The sequence below is a fragment of the Anguilla anguilla genome, chromosome 15 (genome assembly GCF_013347855.1).
Source record: "Anguilla anguilla isolate fAngAng1 chromosome 15, fAngAng1.pri, whole genome shotgun sequence".
NCBI classification, from domain to species: Eukaryota; Metazoa; Chordata; class Actinopteri; order Anguilliformes; family Anguillidae; genus Anguilla; species Anguilla anguilla.
The window spans coordinates 1,219,633-1,246,530 of NC_049215.1; positions in this window are offsets into that span (position 1 = coordinate 1,219,633).

Sequence of the window (26,898 nt, forward strand, 5' to 3'; positions counted from 1 at the left end):
GAAGAGGAGATTGAAGGGAAACCCCCCCCCCCCCCCCCGAAACAAACAACAACTGAAAGAGGCTGCAGTAAAAGCCCGGAAAAGCATCACAAAAGATATCAATGGGTTATTGCAAGCAAGAGATATGCTACCAACTATTAAGTGTTATTTGCTTTCATTTACTTAAATACTCTCTGTTCCAATACTTTTGCTCACCTAAAAATTGGGTGGTCTGATACCAAAGGTGCTATGTTCTAAGTAGTTTAACACATCTAGGTGTAAATACCAGGAAATAAAAGCTGAAATTCTGAACTCTTGTCTCATGTTCATCTTTTTATCTCAACCCCAAATGTATTCAGTGTATTGCAAAAACAAAGGAATTGGCCTTGCTGTTCCAATACTTTTGGAGGGGACTGTATATGACTGTGGGCAACAAAGGAAGTTGTCTCTGAAGAACATTAAAGATTAAGCTCATGCATGCTCAATGTGCATGCATGAATACACTGACATTAAGAAAATGATACAAATGCAATATGAGTGCTGGTTGGAGGTGCATGTGTAACATGAAAGTGCTACAGGGATAAGGTAGAAGGGTACAAGTGATAAGTGATCCTAGTTGGGAGTACCCTGCAGAGTAGTGATAGTTAGTTAGTCCAGGTACAGACTGAAGAGATGCGTCTTCAGACTACGGCAGAAGATAGGCAATGTGTGGTTTGTAGAGGAACAGGGAGTTTGTTCCACCACTGGGGAGCAAGGGTGGACAAGCTTTCTGGAAGGGACGAGTGAGAACCATTCACCCGGATGGCAGTGAGTGCAAGTCGCCTGGCTGTAGAAGAGTGAAGTGGTCGAGCTGGCTTGTAGGATTGAATCATGTCCTGTAGGTAGGCGGGGGCTGTCCTTTTGGCTGCAGTGTAGGTGTGGTAAGGACTTGAACCTGATCCTGGTGACGACTGGTAGCCAGTGGAGTCACCTCAGTAGGGCAGCCACATTCTGAATCATCTGTAGTGGCTGTATGGCACAAGCTGGCAGGCTTGCAAGGAAGGAGTAGCAGGAGTCAAGACGGGAGGTCATCATACTCTAGACAAGTAGCTGGATGGAGTGCGTGGTCAGGTATGGTCAAATCCTCCTGATGTTGTACAGGAGGAATCTGCAGGACCGTGATTTTGCCTTGACGTGATCTTTGAAGTCCACCTGGTCATCCAGGACCACCCCCAGTCTTGTTGCAGAGTGAAAGGCAGTCGCTGTAATGCCATAGACAGTGATTGAGAGCTCCTGTAGTAGGGATGTCTTGTAGGGGATGAACAGAAGCTCAGTCTTGTTGTCTCTCATTGACCAGTATAGTCGAGGGAGGGACAGAGAAGAAGATTTATGTATCATCAGCATAACAGTGATAAGAGAAGCTGTGTGAAGTAATAACTGAACCAAGAGATTTGATGTGAATGGAAAACAGAAGAGGCTCCAGTACAGATCCCTGTGGGACTCCTGTAGCAAGGGAATGAGGAGCAGAGGCAGCCCTCATCCATGTGACATGGTATGACCTGGGGCAGTCCCAGAACTGCCCATCTCAGCCATGGTGGAGAGGAGTAGTTTTGGTTGACCATGTCGATTGCTGCAGACAGTTCTAGGAGGATCAGGACAGAGGAGAGGCGCGAGGAGGGCAGTCCCTGTTGAGTGCCCAGATCGAAAGCCAGACTGGTGAGGACCAAGCAGGTTAACCAGCAGTCATTACATGAAAGAGGACAAAGTTATTACATTAACTGTTTTTATTATATTATATTATATTATATTATATTATATTATATTATATTATATTATATTATATTATATTATATTATATTATATTAAATTATATTAATGTGGCTCTGATTTGTTTGCTTTTTTTTTTTTTTTGCTATATTTTAAATTAGATATGGCTCTGCATTCAAATCTGAAATTGATCCGTATTTGCCAGGAAAAAAGCTAAAATTCCCTTTTTTGTATAGGGGTGCTGCCATCTTGGAACAAGCTAGTTTATGACATCATTGGTATTAGTCTCGGCTGCTCAATTTTTACTGCTAGATGGCTGACTGTCAGTGAGCTCAGCGACAAATCAGGAGGAAAGAAACAAAATAAAAAATGCATGGAGAGTCCTTTTGTATTGCCCCAAGGTGCTCAAATGAGTATTACTACACAATACCTATCATTTTCATGAACTGCCTCTGACGAGACTGCAACCACTGAGCTGCTGGCTGCTCTGAAATGGCAGAGTCCATCTGTGGGATGGGGCGAAGGGTCTGCAGTGATGATTTGTTCTTCAGACCACAAACTGGCTGAAGCCAGAAGCTGTGGTTGGGTGGGAGGGCAAAATTAGCAATTAACTTATCTACAGTATGTCAGATATCAAGTGTTTAGATTATGGCCTCAGAGAGAGAAACAGTGAACTGGATACAATATTGGCTTGAAGTCTGCTACCTACCCTCCCCTCCACAGGCATTAAAGGAAACGCCCTTTACGCCACTCTGATACCCTAATCTAGGCAGGCGATCTATGGGTCCCACCTCCTGCAGAGTTTGTATCGGAAGAGACAAACCAGAAGGCTATTTAAAAATCTATTTACAAGGCCATAGGCCCAGTGTGGCTACAGAATGAACAAAGATCTGGTTCTATTTGATCTTAAGTTTAAATGCAATCTGCGACATTTTGTTGAAATCGTTGACTTAAAACTTTATGTTTATGTTAGAAGCACAAGTAAACTTCCATGCTTTTTATTGGTATTCAATAGCTTAACTGACTTACCTCCTAATATATTCATGTTTGGTCTTGTTAGAAAGGGACTGAATTCCTGAATATTTTGGTAATAATATGGTTCTTAGCAATACTTTTAACATAAGCTCACTTTCATTAATAAGTACATTGTCAGCTTTTAGATTGGCCAGTCCTCGTCATAAATGAGCACACCCTCGTTCTACACCTGAACTCGGCATTTCCCAAACAGGGCAAACATGCTCAAGCCATGGTGCATAAAGTGTTTATGATGGCCTCAGGATAAAGTTGTGTTCTGTTGCAGTTGGTCTTTATTTTGGTGGTATCTTGGTTGTGCGTTTTAGCTCATTTCCTTTGTTCCTGTGGCACTGGAAGAGGGGAATACTTTGATAGGGTCTGGCTCTTCAGTCTTTCTTTTGTAATCTAAATTTAGCATCTTGTTTGAAGTCTTCTGTTTTGTTTTGTAACTTAGAAATAGATCTGATACAGAGTTTGTTTTGGTTTGTCAGTTGATTCCACCATGTTACTGTTGACTGACCTATCAATGATTAAATTCATAATTGTCATTTTCAATAATACTTGTTAAATTAAATCACGTAAAATATATTTTATATGTAGGTTAAGTGAGGGGTTCTAGCATGCAATACCACTTGTGTTCAGTATTCAGAGTGCTGAACATTTTAACAAGGGCATTGACCGAAGCACTGGATTCAGAAAATAAACATATTTTTACTTAATTGTTGCTTGCCTGACAGTGCCTCCTGGAGTTTTAAATACACTGCTGTCTGAGCTTTAATCACAATATAAACTGCCGCTGGATCCGTACAGCCTGCTCACTGCTTATTCCTGTATTTTAATGTATAAACACAATGTGCAGATGTTCCTCTGTCATACAGTACTGCACTGCTGCCCTGTTCTCCCTGGGAATACTGGGGCTCCCCCACTCCCTGCCCACTGATCCCTTAGCAGTGTGCAGCACCAGGGGGTCCTGAGATGGCCTCAGCACAGGGGCTCAGCTGATCCCTTAGCCCATAGGGATCAATGACAAAGGGATTTTACATTTGTGCAACCTCATATTTGTACCCCAATGAAACAGGAAATGGTGAAAGGCAGCAAAGAGTTCCAGGGGACTGAGATCAATTCTTTTTTAAATCGAATTTCATTAGATGCCACTTTGTTTGGTTTTATTTTAAATATTCTTTTGGGGTGCCAATAATTTTGACCCGTTTTTGAGAAAAATACTATTTTTGTAAGTTTTTTTTATAAGAATTGTGTTTTATTAAAGTGAAAGTAAGCAGTTTCTACAAATGTTTGAGCAGAAAATTAAAATCATTATATACAATCATTTATGCTGATTTTGATGAGTGCCAATAATTCTTCATTACTTGAATGTATGAACTCTTCTTTGCAGACTGAACAGCTGTAAAATCACAGAGAAGTCCTGTAATATTGTGGCCTCAGCTCTCCAGTCATCAAACTCACCCCTGACAGATCTGGAACTCAGCTACAATAACCTGGGAGATTCAGGAGTGAAGCTGCTCTGTGCTGGACTGAGGACTCCAAACTGTAAACTGCAGAGACTGGGGTGAGTAGTGCTGTGTACTGTGTGACATTAACTAAATAGAATTACTGATTATGGCAATGTAAGGGTTTGAATTTTGTCACAGGGAAGACTAATTTTCTGACTCTATTCATTTTCAAAACCTCTAACTTGAATGTTTGTGTGAATACAATTTTGCTCATGAGATTACTGACTGGGGTGTGCTCATATGAAATGATGGGCAGCTTGACCCTGCATCCTGGCGAGAGAGACTAGCTACTGCTGCCAGGCATTCATCTAAGTGTTCTCTGACATTAAGATCTTGTTAAGAAGCTAAGACTTGTGTGAGGGCCTTTTCTTGTTCAAGCAGTCACTGAATCATTTTTTGCCTTGATCCCCATTGTGTTGGAGATTTCATCACCAGTTGATGCTGAGGGCAGCCAATTTCTTCTTGAGCATCTTTGAGTGCCCCCTGCCTTTTCCAGCTGTGTGAGAATGCACTGATGACCTTTTTACAAACTCCCACAGCTTTGTCAATCCTGGCATCGCTCATGCTTCTCTCTGCAAAAAAACAATGAATGAGAGTTCAGTTAAATATTAATTTCATCATAATCTTAAATACACACAATACATACATATATAATTACATTTTATGTCTGTGCCATGTGTCTGTACATTTTAATATCTTTTTTGTAATATATTACTTTTCAAAAAGTATAGTTATATGATTGTGGGCAACAAAGGAAGTTGTCTCTGAAGAACATTAAAGATTAAGCTCATGCATGCTCAATGTGCATGCATGAATACACTGACATTAAGAGAGAAAGACATGGAGAGAGTAAGCTTTCCAATAGCAATGCGTAGACAATGGCCAAAGCATGACAGTCTTGTCCACTTGTTAAGGGTGATTGCTTTCACCACGTTAGCTCCACTGTCCGTTGTCAGGCACACCTGTTTCTCCTCATCTAGATTCCATGCTTGAAGGAACTGCTTCAAATCACTTGCGATGTTTTTGCCCGTGTGGTCATCTGGGAAAAAAACTTGTCTCCAGGCAAGAGCTGTTCAAACTCCAGTCGCTGGTTATGTAGTGGACCGTGAGGCTAATGTATGGCTCCGTCACTCTGCTACTCCACATGTCTGTGGTTGAGGCATAAAACTCCACTGTATACAGCCGTGTTTGTTACTTACCGCGACACTCTTCGTACATAGCTGGCAGGGCCGTTTTTTAAAAATATATCCTTGACGGCATGTTGTATCTACAGTCCATTTTCTGGATCATTAGCCTGAATCCCTCCTTGTCAACAGTTCAGATTGGCAACATGTCTTTGGCTAAGCATAATGCCACCGCCTCTGTCAGTTCGTTCCAGCGTTTACTTTTTTTTATCATAGGGAGTGTCACTGGCAAACGCGCTGACAATACCCTTCTGAATTAAAGGAGTTTGCTTAACGTTACTTGTTTCCGCTTTCTCTTTTCGCAACTTCTGGCTTTCCTCATATTTTGACCGGTGCTTTGGCTTGAGGTGGTGGAACAAATTTGATGTGTTTCCACCATTTGTTGAATTGGGTTTTTGACACACTTTACAAATCACAGACGTTTGATTCACATCTGATCTTTGGTATCCGAACCACTTCCATATTACGGAGGAAGCTCCTTTTTTTGGGATTAACTCTTCCTCCTCGTCTAGGGTTGGAACTCCGCCTTCCACCATGCTTGTTCTCGTTCTATGTGTGAGATGGTGAGATGCCCAAACACATCATCAACTATATCGTCAATATCGCGGGATGACAAATTCTTATCGTGGGGAGGAATTGTACCGGTATATCAGGGACGATACGATATGGCACAGCCCTAGTAGTGAGACTGTATAAATATCCCAGGGCATGACCAAGACCTGTATTATTTTATTAAATAATATTTGCTTGATTTTCGCAGCTATTCTAGGGGAAACTGCACATCCTGAAAGTGAAAGTTACAGTATGCCCAGTGAGTAACCCAGTTAGGGTGTTACCTGAATACTTCAAGTTACTGACGTAACCCCGGTTCTCTGACACATAGAGTGGAGAGATCTACCTTTGAGGAATGATATCTGGTAATGACCTCCACAGGAGCATCCAACTGCACCAAGTCTGGCTCTGACAGACAGTAGTGTGTCCAATGCTAAAGGAGGCTACCTCCCTCCTGGAACAGCACACAAGACACTGCAGCACTAACACTCCTTGGTTAACATTGGCTTCTTGTGTACATCCTATACTCCACTCACAGCCTCGAGCTTGGGTCTCACAAGAACCTCATCACTTAACTGTCCGCAGGAGGACATATCCTCAGATCCGCCTCCACTGGGCATGATAATTTGGGTCAGTGCTGATAAGCTCCACTTGTTGCTAGCTTGCTGCCCTTACTTGTGAGCTTTTTTACCATATCGGGTTCCCTGCCTTTGACATACCCTTTTCCTTCACACGCTAACGCAGAACAGGACAGCTAGCCACCCACGCTAGCTCATTAGTGCTTATAGCCACCCACACTGCTTTTCTAAGCTTAGCGAGTCTATGTTAGCTCCCCGCTACATGGCTCTTTCTAAGCCCGTTTTCCGTGTTCAAGGAGCATGTGTGTGTGCATACCTTTTAAAACCTTTGTATTACTTAAATCGTTTTCATATATTCATGGCCTTTCCTATACGGTCAATGGAATAACTCCAAAAGTGCAAAGCCCAGCCATCTAGCACTCCTTATATTTTCAATAAAATGATAACAGTATTTTAAATTCAAAAAGCATCCCTGATCTGATGTTTGTGTGTCTATTAGGGTTCATGTTGTAGTGTTTCTATATCTTTATGAGCCTTCCGATTCTTTTTAAGGAAGTACACTTGGTATAATGGAAGACTGGAATTTTGAAATGTTATTACATTAACGGTTGAAGTATTACATTATTCATAAAAAAAACTGTAACTGTTATAAGTTATTACATTAACCAGCAAAACTTATTACATTAGCCGTTAAATATTTTATTGCATTAACCATTATGTTTACATTACATTCATTTGTCTGTCACTTTTATCCAAAGCAACATACAATTAGTGCATATCGAAGGTCATTGGAACAACTACAAAACACAGGCCATATAAGGTTCAATACTCATTATGTAACAGTTATTCATAGCCATGAACACAGTAAGTCCAGTCCACGCAGTAAGCATAGGCTAGGTCAGAAAGTAATGTTACATCAAACTAGGAGGCAAGATAACGAGCTACAACATCAAGACAATGATACAAATGCAATACGAGTGCTGGTTGGAGGTGCATGTGTAACATGAGAGTGCTACAGGGATAAGGTAGAAGGGTACAAGTGATAAGTGATCCTAGTTGGGAGTACCCTGCAGAGTAGTGATAGTTAGGTAGTCCAGGTACAGACTGAAGAGATGCGTCTTCAGACTACGGCAAAAGATGGGCAATGACTGAATGGTTTGTAGGGGAACAGGGAGTTTGTTCCACCACTGGGGAGCTAGGGTGGAGAAGCATTGTGCTAGGGACGAGTGAGAACCTTTCACCCGGATGGCAGAGAGTGCAAGCTGCCCTGCTGTAGAAGAGTGGAGTGGTCGAGCTGGCTTGTAGGATTGAATCGTATCCTGTAGGTAGGCGAGGGCTGTCCTTTTGGCTGCAGTGTAGGTGTGGTAAGGACTTGAACCTGATCCAGGTGACGACTGGTAGCCAGTGGAGTCACCTCAGTAGGGCAGCCACATTCTGAATCATCTGTAGTGGCTGTATGGCACAAGCTGGCAGGCTTGCAAGGAAGGAGTAGCAGGAGTCAAGATGGGAGGTCGCCATACTCTAGACAAGTAGCTTGGTGGAGTGCATGGTCAGGTATGGTCGAATCATCCTGATGTTGTACAGGAGGAATCTGCAGGACCGTGATTTTGCCTTGATGTGATCCTTGAGGTCGACCTGGTCATCCAGGACCACCCCCAGGCTTGTTGCAGAGTGAAAGGCAGTCACTGTAATGCCATAGACAGTGACTGAAAGCTCCTGTAGTAGGGATGTCTTGTAGGGGATGAACAGAAGCTCAGTCTTGTTGTCTCTCATTGATCAGTATAGTCGAGGGAGGGATAGAGAAGAAGATTTATGTATCATCAGCATAACTGTGATAAGAGAAGCCGTGTGAATTAATAACTGAACCAAGAGATTTCGTGTGAATGGAAAACAGCAGAGGCTCCAGTACAGATCCCTGTGGTAGCAAGGGGATGAGGAGCAGAGGCAGACCTCATCCAGGTGACATGGTATGACCTGGGCCAGTCCCAGAAATGCCCATCTCAGCCAAGGTGGGGAGGTGTAGTTTTGGTTGACCATGTCGATTGCTGCAGACAGTTCTAGGAGGATCAGTACAGAGAAGAGGCATGAGGAGGGCAGTCCCTGTTGAATGCCCAGATCGAAAGCCAGACAGGTTAACCAGGAGTTATTACATGAAAGAGGACAAAGTTATTACATGAACTGTTTTTATCATATTATATTATATTATATTATATTATATTATATTATATTATATTATATTATATTATATTATATGTGGCTCTGATTTGTTTGCTTTTTATCTTAAATAAGATATGGCCCTGCATTCAAATCTGAAACTGATCCGTATTTGCCAGGAAAAAAGCAAAAATTCCCTTTTTTGCATAAGGGTGCTGCGATCTTCGAACAAGCTAGTTGGTGACATCATTAGCATTAGTCTCGGCTGCTCAATTTTTACTGCTAGGTAGATGGCTGACTTTCAGTGAGCTCAACGACGAATCAGGAGGAAAGAAACAAAACAAAAAATGCAGAGAGAGTCCTTTCGTATTGCCCCAAGGTGCTCAGATGAGTATTACTACACAATACCTATCATTTTCATGAACTGCCTCTGACGAGACTGCAACCACTGAGCTGCTGGCTGCTCTGAAATGGCAGAGTCCATCTGTGGGACAGGACGATGGGTCTGCAGTGATGATTTGTTTTTCAGACTACAACCTGGCTGAAGCCAGAAGCTGTGGTTGGGTGGGAGGGCAAAATTAGCAATTAACTTATCTACAGTATGTTAGATATCAAGTGTTTAGATTATGGCCTCAGAGAGAGAAACAGTGAACTCGATACAATATTGGCCTCCATGAACATTAAAGGAAACATCCTTTACGCCTAGGCAGGCGATCTATGGGTCCCACCTCCTGTAGGGTTTGTCTCAGAAGAGACAAACCAGAAGACAAAGCTATTTACAAGGCCAGAGGCCCAGTGTGGCTACAGAATGAACAAAGATCCGGTTCTGTTTGATCTTGAGTTTAAATGCAATCTGTGACATTTTATTAAAATCGTTGACTGAAAACTTTATGTTTATGTTAGAAGCACAAATAAACTTCCATGCTTTTTATTGGTATTCAATAACTTAACTGAATTACCTCCTAATATATTCATGTTTGGTCTTGTTAGAAAGGGACTAAATTCCTGAATATTTTGGTAATAATATGGTTCTCATCCATGCTTTCAACAACATGAGGTCACTTTGGACTGTCAGCTTTTAGATAGTGTCATAAGGTTGATAGAACTCAGTTATCAAATTTAAATTTATTTATATTATTTTATTATTTCAAATTTAATTAGGGGGTCACCCTCAGCTACCCTGTTAATGGCACAGCACTTTGAATACTTAACCCAGAATAACTGGAGATCACCCTTTATCAACCTCAACACTTAAAATCATTTAGAGAGAATTGACCCTCGGCACTTATTAATTCAAATGTCTCTATTTGACTTCGTTGGTGGATCATTCCATCAGCGTGAGAGAGGAAACACAAACACACATATAAAAAAATGTATGCTTTAATGACCAATAATTGTTATTATACGTTAAGCAGTTTGGTTGTAATATGGTATGGGATACTGGCACAGTATAGCACGATACAATTCAGTACATAATGTAGAATGAAGTGACTAGCCAGACGTTATAGTATTAAGCCGCGTTTTCACCAAAAGTACCCAGAACTTTTAGTCCCAGGAACTACTTTTCAAGGAACTAAAAGGTTCCTTCAGCCCATGGTTGTCTGCGTTTCCACCGCGGTCTAAAGTCCCGCGAAGATTAGGCAAATTAGCCCACTGACGTATGAAAAAGCGACGTTGTCGTCGGTTCATCTGTCCTATGATTTCTTCTGTAACCCCATACTACCACCGAAGTAGCCTACATTATTTTCTAATAACCGGGACAGCCCGGAGGGGTTTATTCCACTTACATACAACGGGTTACCAACAATGGTTACTTTTGTATTTATTGATTTTTATCGATTTAATCACCTGGAATTGAAATATTCTTCTGCAGCCGTTTGGGCATATTTTACCGTTGTCAAGCAAAACTGTTGTTGGTAGTTGAACTTGGACCGTTGTTATGCAACAAATAGGATATAACAGGCCAATAGTCAGATTGTAACTGTTTTATATATCCTCTCAAACACATTCATTATGTTTTTATGCAAACATTCACTTTCATGTCTTGACATCCGAGGCGACAGAATGCATTCACATTTCCAATATAACTTGCAACAACAGCAGAAAAATATGCACACGTTGTAAACAATTTGCTGTTTGATTACTTTCTCATCGTCAATTCCATATAGGCTAATCGCAAAATGACAAGAATAGAACAAAAACTCGGACTTGCGTGAAAATTTAAATTAGCAGTGGTACAGCCACCGTTTGCTTTCCTTCGAAGTTACTGCTAGCCGAGCAGCGAAGTGTGCCCTCCAGATGCGAACCATGCACCATAAATTAGTCCATAGTCTTCCTGGTCTTTTTGTGGAATTGAAGCATGGCAGAGTAAAATTACGGCAGTCTGAAAAAGCTAAAGGGACGATTACTAGAATTACCTTTTATTTTACACTGACAAAAAGTGCGGAAGGTGATTTACAGTTTGCTTTTACTGTATCACCAATGTGAATTACGCAGAACTACCGCATACCTCACATAACTGTATCAAACGTTTTGAGTCAATTACAACGGGCTAACAAAGAATCCGGAAGAAAATATTCAGCAACCGAATTAATCCGTTTGAATGTTTTGGTACGTAATATGCTGTCCCAGCACGAATGCTTAGCATTTTATAAAACGAATACTAAAGCAAGAAAAGAACAGAAGAGCACACGTTATAATTCCAAGACGTTGGCAGGCTATAAGCAAAATTAGGCTACTGCGCCGCATAACATACAAGTTTGATTTGAAGTTATTATGAAAATAAATCGGTTTGCGGCTGCAGATTTTTAAACATGGCGGTTAGAAATAAAACACTGCACATCAGAAATTTTCAGTGCTTGCGCCCCTCCCCAAAGGTTCCTTGTACTACCCCCCGAGCAGGAACTTTTCTGGGGGTAAAATAAAGCCCCCAAACTAAATTTAGACCCTAGTTCCTGCGGTTGAAACGCACTGAGTTCCTCAAAAGGTTCCTAGTTCCGGGGTAAAGTTCCTGCGGTGGAAACGCGGCTCTAGTATTAGGGTTCATAAGTGATAGGCTCTCTTAACAAGGTTGCTGGGTATCGCTACACAGAAACTCACCATGAATGAACTAATACCATTTTACGCACGTGGCCTATGATTAGTATGAGACATACACAATCAGTTACACTCGACTCATAGCACAAAGTTCTTTAACCATACAATTAGGTTTACGGTCTAGCCACTGTCTTGCTACTGCTGGCTCTGTATGGATGTACACATAAATAACGGTAGGTTAAACTTGATCAGTGACACCGGACTCCCAACACGAGCCCGTCTGTACTTCAAGGCGCAGACACAAGGTTCCAAATCAGTGCGAACACTTGGAAGTGCAACGGTACAGCGATCCAGGGTTATTCGGCGGGGACACCGAGGCTAGATGGTAGCTTCCTAAAAATCAACGTGAGCCACGTCTTGGGTACGGAGGAAAAGGTCAAATTGAAAAAAAGAAAATAAGAAGAGTGCAAGCCTCAGTGGTCATTGATTTAAAAACCGAACCGGGAGAGAGCGGTCTGAGCTGTCATTGGCTGTTTGGAGGGCACACCTTCATATTACGTCTGCCTTTCCCATTGTGGGGCGGGTTTCAATAATGCTGGTAATTATTTATTCAATTTTGATCTAGTTGCATAATTATTTAACAATGCGAGAAAGGTGGATATACTTTGTACCCCGACCTTCGTTGTGAGTATTGAAATATACCCATACCAAACACGATTACTTCAGGTTCAGGTTACGAGAAGATGAAGAATTATTTCTAAGTCGTGCAGGCTAGGGAACTCAGAAACGTGATACTGTAATATTCTAATAGCCTGCACTCACTTGGAGTTTTTTAGATCTGTTGGATATTGTAATGGTATTTGCTAATTATTAAATTAGACTTTCTTCTATTCGCTAGTGTGAATGGAGCGGCCTTGAAATACTGAGGGTGCCCGCTAGTCGCCGGTGGTGCTCTATAGGGATACGCAGCAGTTATCTAGGCGCCGAGCGGGCGCAGCAGTCCAGAGATATCACACCCCCCCAGTGTCATCTATAGCTTTGATTTTAGAATTATGAGTATCTGGCATGAGGGGTCTGGCGATCCTGAAGGGAAGTGGAAGATAGTATTGGAATGTTGAAAGTAACAGATGCAGGCTCATTTGGGAGCTTATGCAGAAATGAAGCATTTCAGCCCTCAGAGAGAGGACTGCAAAGAAACAACGTAGAACTGCCCTACAATAGGGCAGTCTTTGTCATAAATGAGCACGCCCCCCTTCTACACCTGAACTCAGTATTGCCCAAACAGGGCAAACATGCTCAAGCCATGTTGCATAAAGTGTTTATGATGGCCTCAGGAAAAAGTTGTGTTGTGTTGCAGTTTATCTTTATTTTGGTGGTGGTTTCTTGGTTGTGCGTTTTAGCTCATTTCCTTTGTTCCCATGGCACTGGAAGAGGGGAATACTTTGATAAGGTCTGGTTCTTCAGTCTTTCTTTTCTGGTAATCTAAATTTAGCATCTTGTTTGATGTCTTCTGTTTTGTTTTGTAACTTAGATGTAGACCTGACACAGAGTTTGTTTTGGTTTGTCAGTAGATTCCACCAGATTACTGTCGACTGACCTATCAATGATTAAATTCATAATTGTCATTTTCAATAATACTTGTTAAATTAAATCACGTAAAATATATTTTATATGTAGGTTTGTCGTGTCTAGGAATCAACAGAATTCAAAGTCCAATCTTTAATTTGTAGAAAACAACTTCACGAGGGAAAAGACACCACAGCAGCAAGCTCTTCAGAAAAGTCAGACTTTATTCGCACAGGTGCACAAAGCCGGATCAACTCTGCAGAATTGAACCTCGATTGTCAGTTTTACATCCATTTTATACACTGTGCTCAGCATAACTCCCCCTAAAACATTCCTTAAAACATCACCTGACCTTCTTGGCACCACAATGATTTCCTGTTCTTAGGTGATAACATCATTGTTTTATTCTACAAAAATTACCCCAACTTTCCCTTAAAAAATTTTAGTCTTTATTCTGTAATTTTCCATTAAGAATACAAGTCATGGACTGTAATTTTCCATTGTATTCAGGTTACAAAGGGGTCACTGTAAAATATTAGTCTTCTAGCACATTCATTAGCAGTTGATCAGTTTGAAAATATAAGTGTATGGTTAGTATTCGATTAATGTTCTCTGCTGAGTGAGTAAGTGTGGTTTTTAAGCCTTCTGCATTCTCTTGCTTTTTCTTTACAGTTGATACTGTGGTTTCTTGCGTTTCCATAAGCTCAGCTGCAACTAATGATACAGGTTTATTGGATTACATATTGATTATATGAGTGAATTAGTCATACATGTGATGTACTTTTAACATGGAGCATCGAGAGTTTGGAGGAACCAGTTTGATCAACATTGATGGGAATACCCTAACTTTAACATGTGACGTCATCACAATCATGGGTAGTCTCAAAATTGTCCTACAGGTTAAGTGGGGGGTTTTCGCACACAATACCACTTGTGTTCAGTATTCTGAGTGCTGAACATTTTAACAAGGGCATTGACTGAAGCACTGGAGTCAGAAAATAAACATATTTTTACTTAATTGTTGCTTGCCCGACAGTGCCTCCTGGAGTTTTAAATACACTGCTGTCTGAGCTTTAATCACAATATAAACTGCCGCTGGGTCCTTACAGCCTGCTCACTGCGTATTCCTGTATTTTAATGTATAAACACAATGTGCAGATGTTCCCCTGTCATACAGTACTGCACTGCTGCCCTGCTCTCCCTGGGAGTATCGGGGCTCCCCCACTCCCTGCTCACTGATCCCTTAGCAGTGTGCAGCACCAGGGGGTCCTGAGATGGCCTCAGCACAGGGGCTCAGCTGATCCCTTAGCCCATAGAGATGGATGACAAAGAGATTTTACATTTGTGCAACCTCATATTTGTACCCCAGTGAAACAGGAAATGATGAAAGGCAGCAAAGAGTTCCGGGGGACTGAGATCAATTTTTTTTTAAATCAAATTTCATTAGATGCCACTTTGATTGGTTTTATTGGGATGGCAGGTATGCCATCCCGCCAAGTTACGCCTTGGCGGGGGCATGCCCCATACCTATACAGCACCGAGAGTTTGGCACTTTTCAGGGTTCCCCACAGAAATAACCACAACAGCCAGACACTCAGCTTTGAAAAACTTCAAATTCTGTACATTCTCACCCCATTTCAACAGACAGAATTCATAAACAACTTCAAATGTCCACACAATAAAGCCCCAAACTAAGGGGATTTTGCATTTTCTCCTTCTTCTCATTCTTCTTCTTATTTTTCCTGCTGCCCGTCCCACTAACAACATGTCTCCCCAACATGACATTTTACCGACACCAGCCAAATCATCACCTACACGACCCAATCAAAAACTTGCATACACACGGAAAATACCCATACCTTTTTATTCTGAAACATTTCCAATTTAAACAGCTAGTCTACTGGGGCCTAGTGGGCAAGATAACAGTCTTAGGAACACAGGATTGCAGGTTCAAGGTTTTCACCTGCTTTTACCCTCACTGATAATTGTCTACTATTTCTCAAATACTGCTTTTGCACCATATCTACCCGCCGTTCACCGAACGTATATGCTGCATTATGACGTACCGTCTGCACGTTCAGTTATTAACCGGCTACAATATTGCAAAGCCATATGGATTCAAGGAGCTCTTCTGTGCTTACTGGCCTGTGTTCTTCTTTAAAACCACGGACAGGTTTGCTAATGATATTTCATGCATTGCATAGCTCTGTCATGGTGCTGCACTAACAAAGTCACAGACTGATAAACCTCCGGTTGAAGGATTGAATCCCGCCTCGCCCTCAGGCAGATAATTTCCTCTTTTACACTAACGTTTTCTTACGCTTATATTTTCTTTACCAAAACTCACTCACGGCCACCCATATGCATTTCATGACGTCAAATGTATTCCTTTTATTAAAAAGTTACACCAGTTCACCACTCTGCCATTTCTACTAACTATATTTCTTCACTTGTCTACCGTGCAAAACCTTATCAGCAAACGCCACATTTCTACATTCATGTCACCTCGCCATGTTCTCTATCTAGCCACATACAAACAATTAGGCCTACTACATATGTACGTTCTGCAACTCCCCATTAAAACATTACATTTAAAATCATGACTCACTCATAATTATAACCACTAGTACTGAACATGAGAAAAGGACACCAGTGCAATAGATTTCACGTTACTTAACCCTCCACTTTAACATCTAATACTTTACAGCGACTGTTATATATACCGTTCGATAAGGATACTAAGCTCGCTCATGGCCACTTCATTTACTTCGCACTATAGTCTGTGATCATGTCAACCTTCACCTACATGCCCATTCTGCTAAAAACATATTGTTTCAACTACGCAATTTCATAATTTCATCCTAATTTCTCTCACACTGTTGTTATTTTCTCATATGCAAAGCCTGCTGGGACATATGCGTCTGCTCCTATTCTCCACTATCAACTTTTCCGGTTCTAGTTTAACAAAACAGCAAAGAGGATTCCTACCTGCAGATAAGCCTATCAAAATGCCTTATAAACCTTACAAACACTAAAAGTGCACCTCCGCAAAATAACAGAACGGAGCAGGACAGAAGGGTACACAAGTTTCGACCTAGGGAGCTCTAATTCTACAGGCTTGCTGATTCTTTAGTCAATCAAGGCTCGTTGGATGGCCGTCAAATCCGTGAGTACATACACTGGCCATATACCACCTACGTCTCTGATGTGTTTACACTTATGCCACCGCACCCTTTGTCAAAGCCAGTGTTTTACATATATAGCAAACCAAAACTGCCAAACGGTACACGCTCATCAGACTGTACAAATTCACATAGGGATAGCCATAATCCACAACCGTTTCTTACAGGGTCACTTCGCATTTCTCACTCTCATTATAAAACCATCAATAACTCATTCATTCAGACTGCCAAAATCCAGGCCTGCCATTAAAAGTAATGATATAAAAATGACGCCAAGTTACGGTACTACAAACAATATAGGCTATCTTGCCTCACCGAAATTACATGCATACATAGTTTTGCCTGACATTGTAAAATGGTAAGATTACAAAACACAGGGCCAAGTGACTTGAAAGAATTGAGAAAATATTGGGTAGCATTGCTTTGGAATACATCTTATGTAATTTTGGTGAGGCAAGATAGCCTATATTGTTTGTAGTACCATAACTTGGCGTCATTTTGATATCAATACTTTTAATGGCAGGCCTGGATTTTGGCAGTCTGAATGAATGAGTTACAGACGGGGTATGTCTTGTATGTGTGAGTAACTTGGCATTTTTGTACGTTGAAAACGTGTTTTTTATGAGATTTTAAATATTCTTTAGGGGTGCCAATAATTCTGACCCCTATGTTTTTTAGAAAAATACCATTTTTGTAAGTATTTTTTATAAGAATTATGTTTTATTAAAGTGAAAGTAAGCAGTTTCTACAAATGTTTGAGCAGAAAATTAAAATCATTATATACAATCATTTATGCTGATTTTGATGAGGAGTGCCAATAATTCGTCATTACTTGAATGCATGAACTCTTCTTTGCAGACTGAACAGCTGTGACCTCACAGAGAAGTCCTGTGATATTGTGGCCTCAGCTCTCCAGTCATCAAACTCACCCCTGACAGATCTGGAACTCAGCTACAATAACCTGGGAGATTCAGGAGTGGAGCTGCTCTGTGCTGGACTGAGGACTCCAAACTGTAAACTACAGAGACTGGGGTGAGTAGTGCTGTGTACTGTGTGACATTAACTAAATAGAATTACTGATTATGGAAATGTAAGGGTTTGAATTTTGTCACAGGGAAGACTGATATCCTGACTCCATTCATTTTCAGAGCCTGTAACCTGAATGTTTGTGTGAATGTGAGTTTGCATAAGATTATTGATTATAAGATTATTATAAGATTATTGACTGGGGTGTGCTCATATGAAATGACGGGCAGCTTGACCCTGTATCCTGGAGAGAGAGACTAGCTACTGCTGCCAGGCATTCATCAAAGTGTTCTCTGACATTAAGACCTTCAATCCTGGGAGGTAAATATCCTGCTCATCCAGGAATCTTAATCCACCAACTATTCCTGGGATTAACCTAATTAAGATTTACCCCATTTGGGTAGCGAGGCTATATTAATATCACAAGGCATAACTTCTGTATTATTTTTTTAAGTAACATTTGACTGACCCTAGCAGCTATCCATGAAGAGCTGCATATCCTGCTAGTGAATCTAACAATATGTCCAGTGAGTACCTCAGAAAGGGTGTTACCCCAAAACCTTACGTTATTGTCGCTTCCCCTGTTCTCCGAACCACAGAGTAGAGAGATCCACATATGGGGAATGACATCCGGTCATCCAATTGCACCAAGTGTGGCTTTGACAGCCAGTAGCTCATTCAGTGCTATAGGAGACTACTGCCCTCCTGGAAGAACATATAGGACACTGCAGCGCTGCTACTCCTCAGTGAACATATTCACTTCTCATGCGCGGCAAGCAGGGCAGTCATGGTGGATCTCTCCACTGGGGTCAACAGTAACCTAAAGTTCTCTTTCATCATCTCGTGTTTGAGATCCACCTATGGCGAGATATGGACAGCTCACAGCTGAGATACTGTCAGGCCAGCAGAGGATGCCTCCTCCCCTGAGAGGAGGGTGGTGTCTGGCACATCCCGTGTAGGGAAGTACTATACACACTCCACTGCCCAATGCTATAGCCAGGGCCATGAACAATGTGAAGAAATAAAACCCATAGCAGATGAGGGGAGATGTGCGCGCCTCACACAGCGCTCACCCCCAGAACTGAGTGGGCTACCGGCCTCCTGGTAACGTTCAGGCGGTAGAACCTAGCAAAAGTATCTGGAGAAACCCAGTCTGCAGCTGAATAAATATCCCGCAAGGAGACCCCATGAATAGGGCCCATGGTGCAGCCATGCTCCTCGTAGCATGAGCCCTCAGGCCCAGGGGGGGTGTTATCCTCTTTGAATCATATGCCATAACAAGAGTTCCACAAGCCAATGGGACAGCCGCTGCTTAGAGATACTTTTCCTTTGCAGGCAGGGGCCCAGTTGACTAAGAGCTGGTCACTCTTTCTAAAAGTCTTAGTCTTTGCAATATATGTGTGTAGAACATACACAGGACAGAGCATATGCAGCCTATGCTCCTCTTCAGAGGAGATAGGTGGTGGATGAAAAGCGGCAAGCTCCAACATCTCACATGTGAAAGGAGGGAAGCTTTTAGGCATAAAGCCTGCATTGAACTTAAGAAAAAGCCTATCCATCTTAGGGGAGAATATTGTGCATGAGAGATGTACTGAGAGCATATGGAGGTCACTGACTCACATAGCTGAGGCTAGTGCAAGCAGCAACGCTGTCAGGAGAGACAGCAATTTTAAATCTCTCATTTATAGACTCAAACGGCCTTAGAGACAGAGCCTCCAGCTCCAGTGATAAATCCCAAGGGAAAATGAGCTTTTTAGCAACAGGCAGAGAACAGTGAGCCTCCTTCATGAACCTGTGAATGAGTGGGTGCTGCCCCACTCTATAGTCTCTGAAACGAACATGACAAGTAGTGATAGCTGCCAGGTAGACCTTAATGGTAGGAAAGGATTTCTCTTCATCCATAAGGTTCTGTGAAAAGAACGTCAGAAACAGAGCTCTGGTAAGGCACTGACTGATGAGAGGGACACCATCTTTAAAACACCTGACACTTATTGTCATAAAGTTACCTGGTAGAGGGCGCTCTCGTGCTCTGGACGGTTGCAGTCACGCAAGCGGGAAGCCCTAATGTGTTGAGGTTATGCCTCTCACGAGCTAAGCCCATAGAGCTACTCGCTCAGGGCAGGGGTGGTGTATTTCCCCGTTCACCTGAGACAGGAGGTCCGTGCGTAGCGGGAGCGCGCATGGCTGTACATAAAGGAGAGGGATAATCTCTGCCAGCCACGGTGATTTCTGCCACCTGCGTGTGATTAGGATCAGTGTGAAGCTCTGCTCTCACTCTAGCTGGAGTGGGAGAGATGAGAACGAGGGGGGAAAACACCTCTGAAGTGATCTACAGCTGCTCGGCCAAATCTCTGCCATAGCATTTCCTCAATCTGGTGATGGAGACACCATTCCCTGTACAGTGGGTTTCCCCTGACAGCAGGTTCACGCCTGTGTTCTGAATACCTGGAACATGGGTCACGCGTAACCACAGATTCTGTCAGGACCACTGTCATCAAAGTAGAACTTTATTGACAATAAAGGCAATACAGTTATGTTTGGCGGTATGGCTCTGTTCTGGAGCTCTCCCGCCAACCACGCAGCCCACGTGGATACGGCCGGGAGGCCAGCAGCCAAACCCCAAAACAACCATATGCCGACGTGCTATTAATAAGTGTCTCCGGCTGATGTGATGACTATGTGTACGACCACCTGGAGGAAGCCCTTCGTCCAGCCGAGCCTTTCGGCTTGAGGCCGTCTATTTTTTACGTGGATCAGTGGTTATGTGTACCAACAGCATGTTGGACGTTCCCCTGAGGCCAATAGTTAGATGAATTATTAATTAATAAACCAGAGGAACATACTATGTGTGGTATGATATTAGGCTATGTGTACCGACAGCTTGTCGGTATTTCCCCTCGAGCGCCGAGATTTGAACTAACCGGGGGAAATATACTACCGACTACGTCAGTGTAAATGAATCCTCACTCGTTGCATAGGCCTACCGGAGGAGCCAGTAGTAGCAGCAGCAGGAGCGCGGTGGCAGTAACGCAGCAGCGTAGGAGCCATAGCGTAGCAGCAGTAAGAGCAGTGATGTGAAGCACGTGTTCAACGATGACGTGATGACTATGTGTACGACCACCTGGAGGAAGCCCTTCGTCCAGTCAAGCCCTTCGGCTTGAGGCCGTCTATTTTTTACATGGATCAGTGGTTATGTGTACCAACAGCATGTTGGACGTTCCCCTGAGGCCAATAGTTAGATGAATTATTAATTAATAAACCAGGGGAACATACTATGTGAGATGTAATATTAGGCTATGTGTACCGACAGCTTGTCGGTATTTCCCCTCGAGCGCCGAGATTTAAACTAAACCGGGGGAAATATGCTACTACCTGCATCAGTGTAAATGAATCCTCACTCATTGCCATCCATACAAGCATGCATGGACAAGACCGGGAGGGGGCAGCAGCAAAAACCCCCAAAACAACCATACGCCGACATGTTGTTAGTACTTAATCTCCGGCTGAAGTGATGACTATGTGAAACGCCATTCGGCTACCGGAAGGGCCCTTCATCTGGTCAGCTCGAGGCCGTTCTAACATTGTGGGTGAGTGGCTATGTGTACCAAGGGTTTTTTTTTTTTGGCCTTTCCCCTGAAGCAAGAGTAAAATTAAACCAGGGGAAAATACTATTTGTAATGTTGAAAGCTATGCCTACGTGTATGACCTTGGCTTCTACCAATCAAATTTATTTGTATAGTGTATTTTACGGCAGTTGTCACAATGCACTTTACGGACAACCCTGACCTGAACCCCCACAGGAGCAAGCCTAAGGCGACAGTGGCAAGGAAAACTCCCTGTGGCAGATAGGAAGAAACCTCGGAAGGAACCAGGCTCAAGGGGGAAACCCCTCTTCCTCTGGTCGGCTCAGGTTGTTGATTGTGACAAGCATGTCAGTCAGTGGCTCAGCTATCTCGTAAGCCCAAGGCCATTCAAACTAATCACCAAATATCATTAGGCTATGTGTACCAACAGCTTGTTGGTATTTCCCCCCAGCACAGAGATTTAAACCAATTAGAGGGAAATATACTACTCATATTAGTGTAATGAATCCTCGTTCGATAGTAGTAGCAGCAGCAGCAGCAGCAACAAACAGCAGGAGCAGTAGGAGCAGTAGCATCAGCAGCAGCCACACAGTAGCAGTAACATCAGCAGTAGTGGCAGCAGTAATGCAGCAGCAGCAGTAGCACCCAGCAGCAGTAACAGCAGCAGCAGCAGAAACAGTACCAGCAGCAGCAGCTTCAGTAGCAGTAGCACCCAGCAGCAGCACTAGCAGCAGCAGCAGTAGTAGCAGTAGCAGCAGCACTAGCAGCAGAAGGAAACTGATTATAGAGGAAACAGGCTCCTCAGGGCTCGCATGGGGGCGCCACCACAGGTACCGGGTCATGGAGGAGAGGATTGGAAAACAGTGCTAGTATGCAATAATGACACAAGTTCCTTCATTTTCTCAGATTAAAAGCTTGAGGTATATACAAAATATAGCTAATTTAAGCATATTTGCCATGGTGAGATCATATAAAGAACCATGAAGCATAAGGAAATGCAGTTTCCAACAGTGGGTACTTCGGGGTTGAAACACTTGCCTTAAAAGAGAGACCAGTTGTGAACAGAGGCTGAATAGTCTATGCATCTTTTTAAAAATTGTGGGGAAATGCATTATGCAGAGATTGGATGAACATATTACTGCTTCTGCCCATCAGGCGTCACGATGAGGCTAATCTTGCGTTGCGCTATCGGAAGCGACTCCTGCCAAATGGATACGCTGGAAAAGATGCATAGCCTGGTCCCGAAAGCTGAGACGATTGGCGATTTGCACTCTATTTAGACGAAAATGCAATATACGATTAAAGAAACTATGACAAAGTTGCGAAAGCACATGCTACAAATCTGCCTGGAACCAGCCATAACCGGGAGCATATCCAAGGATGACGCGCAACGCCATTCACGTGAGCATGCAATTGTAGAGACGGCGAGGCCAATACCTAGGCTATGTGGAGCATGTCCGTAGCAGGAGGTATAATTTTTCCTCAACATGTGTGCTCAGTCGTGTGGTCACATGCCTGATCACATGCACAGTGAAGAGGTCAGAGCAGTGACGTGGAGAAGGCTACATGAAATCCCTTCTCCGCTGTGATAAGCCTAAACGCCCGTTTAGGTGTCATGGAATACAACGATATACTTATGAATGCGGAACGTACGCATTCGCGTCTTGCAACAGCACAATTGTTTCGATTGCATGGGGGGTTGGGACCCAAGCGCAGAGGGTGGAAAAAATACAAACTCCAAATGAAGAACAAAAAGACTTTACTTGAAAGGGGGAACAAAAGGGAACACAAAGCCTCACAGGGCGACCTTCAACAACAAAGGAAAACTACAAAACATAGGAAAAGGGAAAATGCAAAAAAAATCCAAAAACACTAGAAAACCCAGGGCATAGGCAGGAGCACATGGAGCAGAGGCTTTCGAACAAACAATCGCACATTACCACAAGGATCCAGCACCTGAGTCAAGGGAGGGGGAAACTTAAATAGAACACACTGACGAGACACAGGAGGGCACCATGAACAATCAGGCCACAGAGAGGGAAGGGAAAACGAGACAATTGAAAACAATGATAGGACAATTGGAAACAATCATACAATTAACACAGGGGGAGCAGGACACAAAACAGAAGTGCCGCCATCTGGCGGCCCAACAGGGAAAACGCAGACAGGAACACAGGACCATGACAGTACCCCCCCCCCCCCAAGGGACGGCTCCTGACGTCCCAGGAGGCCGACCCGGGGAGGGTGTGAACAGAGGGTGGGAGCTGGGGACAGGACTAGACAGGAACAGGAACAGGACTGGAACCAGACAGGGACAGGAATACAACACAGGAACAGGACTCTGGACTGGGGCAGGAACAGGACTGGACTGGACAGGACAGGACAGGACAAGACTCAGGGCTGGACTGGACAGGACAGGAACAAGACAAGACTCAGGGCTGGACTGGGCAGGACAGGAACAAGACAAGAACAAGACTCAGGGCTGGACTGGGCAGGACAGGAACAAGACAAGAACAAGACTCAGGGCTGGACTGGGCAGGACAGGAACAAGACAAGAACAAGACTCAGGGCTGGACTGGGCAGGACAGGAACAAGACAAGAACAAGACTCAGGGCTGGACTGGGCAGGACAGGAACAAGACAAGAACAAGACTCAGGGCTGGACTGGGCAGGACAGGAACAAGACAAGAACAAGACTCAGGGCTGGACTGGGCAGGACAGGAACAAGACAAGAACAAGACTCGGGGCTGGAGTGGACAGGAACGGAACTCGGGGCTGGAGTGGAACTCGGGGCTGGACAGGAACTCGGGGCTGGACAGGAACTGGACGGGATTCAGGAACAGGACAGGAACTGGACTGGGGCGAGGTAGACACACCGGACTAGACATGACTAGACAGAACACCGGACTGGACTTGGGGCGAAGCAGGCCGCGAAGGCCCCTCCGGGGCTTGGGGCGGAGCAGGCCGTGAAGGCCCCTCCTGGGCTTGGGGCGGAGCAGGCGGAACCCCCTGCCGTCTGGGCTGGGCAGGGGACAGGAACACAGACCCCCGCTGTAGGGAAACCGGCTGGGCAGGAGACAGGAACGCGGACCCCAGCCGTAGGGAACCCGGCAGGGCAGCCGGACGGGACCGGCGGGACCCCCGCGGGCCGGCCCCTGGAAAGATGGCCAGTCGAGACCCTTCGAAAGATGCAGGGCCGGGAACCGCTGGCTGGGCAGCTGGAGGTCTGGCCGACCGGGAGGCAGCCCAACCACGGCGCCTCCGTGACCGCCCGCCCCGGGCGCTGGGAAGCTCTAGGGCGAAGGCCTCCCAGTCGCTGGGTGGCGAGTCCTCCGGGTCACTCCACCACCCCGGTGGCATGATAAATAAAACAAAAAAAACCCCAGAGGAGAGAAAAAGGAAAAAAAGGGAGAGGGGAAAAAAAAACCTCTGCTGGGTCCGGCACTGGCTGGATCCTTCTGTTTCGATTGCGTGGGGGGTTGGGACCCAAGCGCAGAGGGTGGAAAAAATACAAACTCCAAATGAAGAACAAAAAGACTTTACTTGAAAGGGGGAACAAAAGGGAACACAAAGCCTCGCAGGGTGACCTTCAACAACGAAGGAAAACTACAAAACATAGGAACAAGGAAAATGCAAAAAAAATCTAAAAACACTAGAAAACCCAGGGCATAGGCAGGAGCACATGGAGCAGAGGCTTTCGAACAAACAATCACACATAACCACAAGGATCCAGCACCTGAGTCAAGGGAGGGGGAAACTTAAATAGAACACACTGACGAGACACAGGAGGGCACCATGAACAATCAGGCCACAGAGAGGGAAGGGAAAACGAGACAATTGAAAACAATGATAGGACAATTGGAAACAATCATACAATTAACACAGGGGGAGCAGGACACAAAACAGAAGTGCCGCCATCTGGCGGCCCAATAGGGAAAACGCAGACAGGAACACAGGACCATGTCAACAATATTGAGAGAACCAGTTGGACAAGACAACATTAGCCTAATTTGTCTCATTACAATGGACATTAGCAATCCCTAAACATTCAGCATCGTGATCTGACAGCTAAATTAGATAGCCAACCAAATTGTATCCTCGCAGATTTAACACCAATATGAATTTAATGTTTTCATTTTTCTGTCGCGATGATTGGGTCCCGATAGGGAACCGGCTTTTTAAGCGCAAAATGTGAATCAGTGGAGAAAACTTTCTGTTTCTGAAAGTTGAAAGCCGAAGCTGGTTTGCATTTACAACATTGGCTGTAGCCTACTTGCCGGTAACAGTCTAACACTCCTTGTAGTGTAGCGATTCAGCGAAGGGTAGAATGCAGCTTTGAACAATTTAGACGACTCTGCATCTCTGCTCTTTGCAACACGCCCTGCCGCCCATGTTCAATCTGCCAAACCTATAACAGCCAGAGTTTAACTGCCATCTCGCAGCCCAATCCTTCTGGAATAACTGTTTACACCAGGAAGTAGGCATGGGGGCTATCTAGTAGCTGCGTGGTAGCGACTGCCCTTAATCCATTAGCCGTTCACAATGAACAAAGATTCTTTATCGATACGCCTACTTTTCCATCTCAGCCAAGCGTGAGAACTTTGGCGTTTTCCCAATTCAGACATTTCCGCTTAGATTTACGTGCACGAATCCCAAATTCGCGTAAAACGATTGATTGGAAGACCCCGCTCTGATCAAGTAAAGGATGTCGCGTACGACCCAATTCTACTGCGTTCAGGAAGGTAGCCGAAAGCATTCACGCCAGAGATTCTTTAGCAGTGACGCATCTAGCATTGACTCTGGTGGTGAGAAACTCGACAATAAGCATGCCATTAACTTGTGCCCGCATATGTTGGAACGTTTCCGCTTTTAGCGAAAGACTTGCGATATTAGTGAAACCAGCCCCTCTTTGAGACGTCCCCGCAATCGAATGTGTATATTCGGTGTTGTCAATTTAGCGACTTTTAGAGGAGGCCATAGCTACTTTCCATAGAAATAGTTGGCAACACTGTATATTATGCGTTTACCGCTAGACTCAGAGCTCAGTAGAATTTATGTAGAGGTTGATGACATTACCCGGCAAAAATCTGCAGCTAGCAGATATGGACGTGGCAGCAGCTTACAGGCTTGAACTTGGCGTCCTCCATGGAGGGGCGACGGCCGCCGCAAAGCAGCGCTCCTTGAATGAAGCTCCCTGGCCAGTTAGTAGTGAAGACAGTGCACCGGTATCCTCAATATTTGGAATAAGCCGCTTAGACAACGCTTTGCGTGGCTGGCCCCGAAATGGATCGCCTGCCTGCTGCAGCTAGAGCTTGGAGGTAAGGAGCAATGCAAATAAATAGCAAGACTTCCTCATAGTGCCTAGGCTGTGAGCTTAGACTAGCAGCTAACATGTAGCAAGTAGACATGGTTTAGACTGGCAGCATGCCGTAGCTGGATTGCAGGAAGAAGCGCCGTTTTACGAAGCAACGTGCAGCGCTTGCATGCAGGAGGAGCAGCCGAATGAGTAGAGGGAGGCTGTTTAAGTAGACCGCCCTGTTAGTGAATGTACTGTGATAGGCGAACATCACTCAGCTGAGCCATCAGCTGATTCAGCCGGAGCGCTTGACTCTCCTGGCCTGCCAGAGCTACATGATGCTCCATAAGTGACGGCTGCTCCAGCCCAACAGTCTGTGGGCTAGACCATGGAGCTGGAGTGAGCACATGCCACCTTGGTGATTAACATATGCTACCGCAGTCATTATCACAGCGTACGAGCACATGATGTTCTCTTAGACTGGGAGGAAA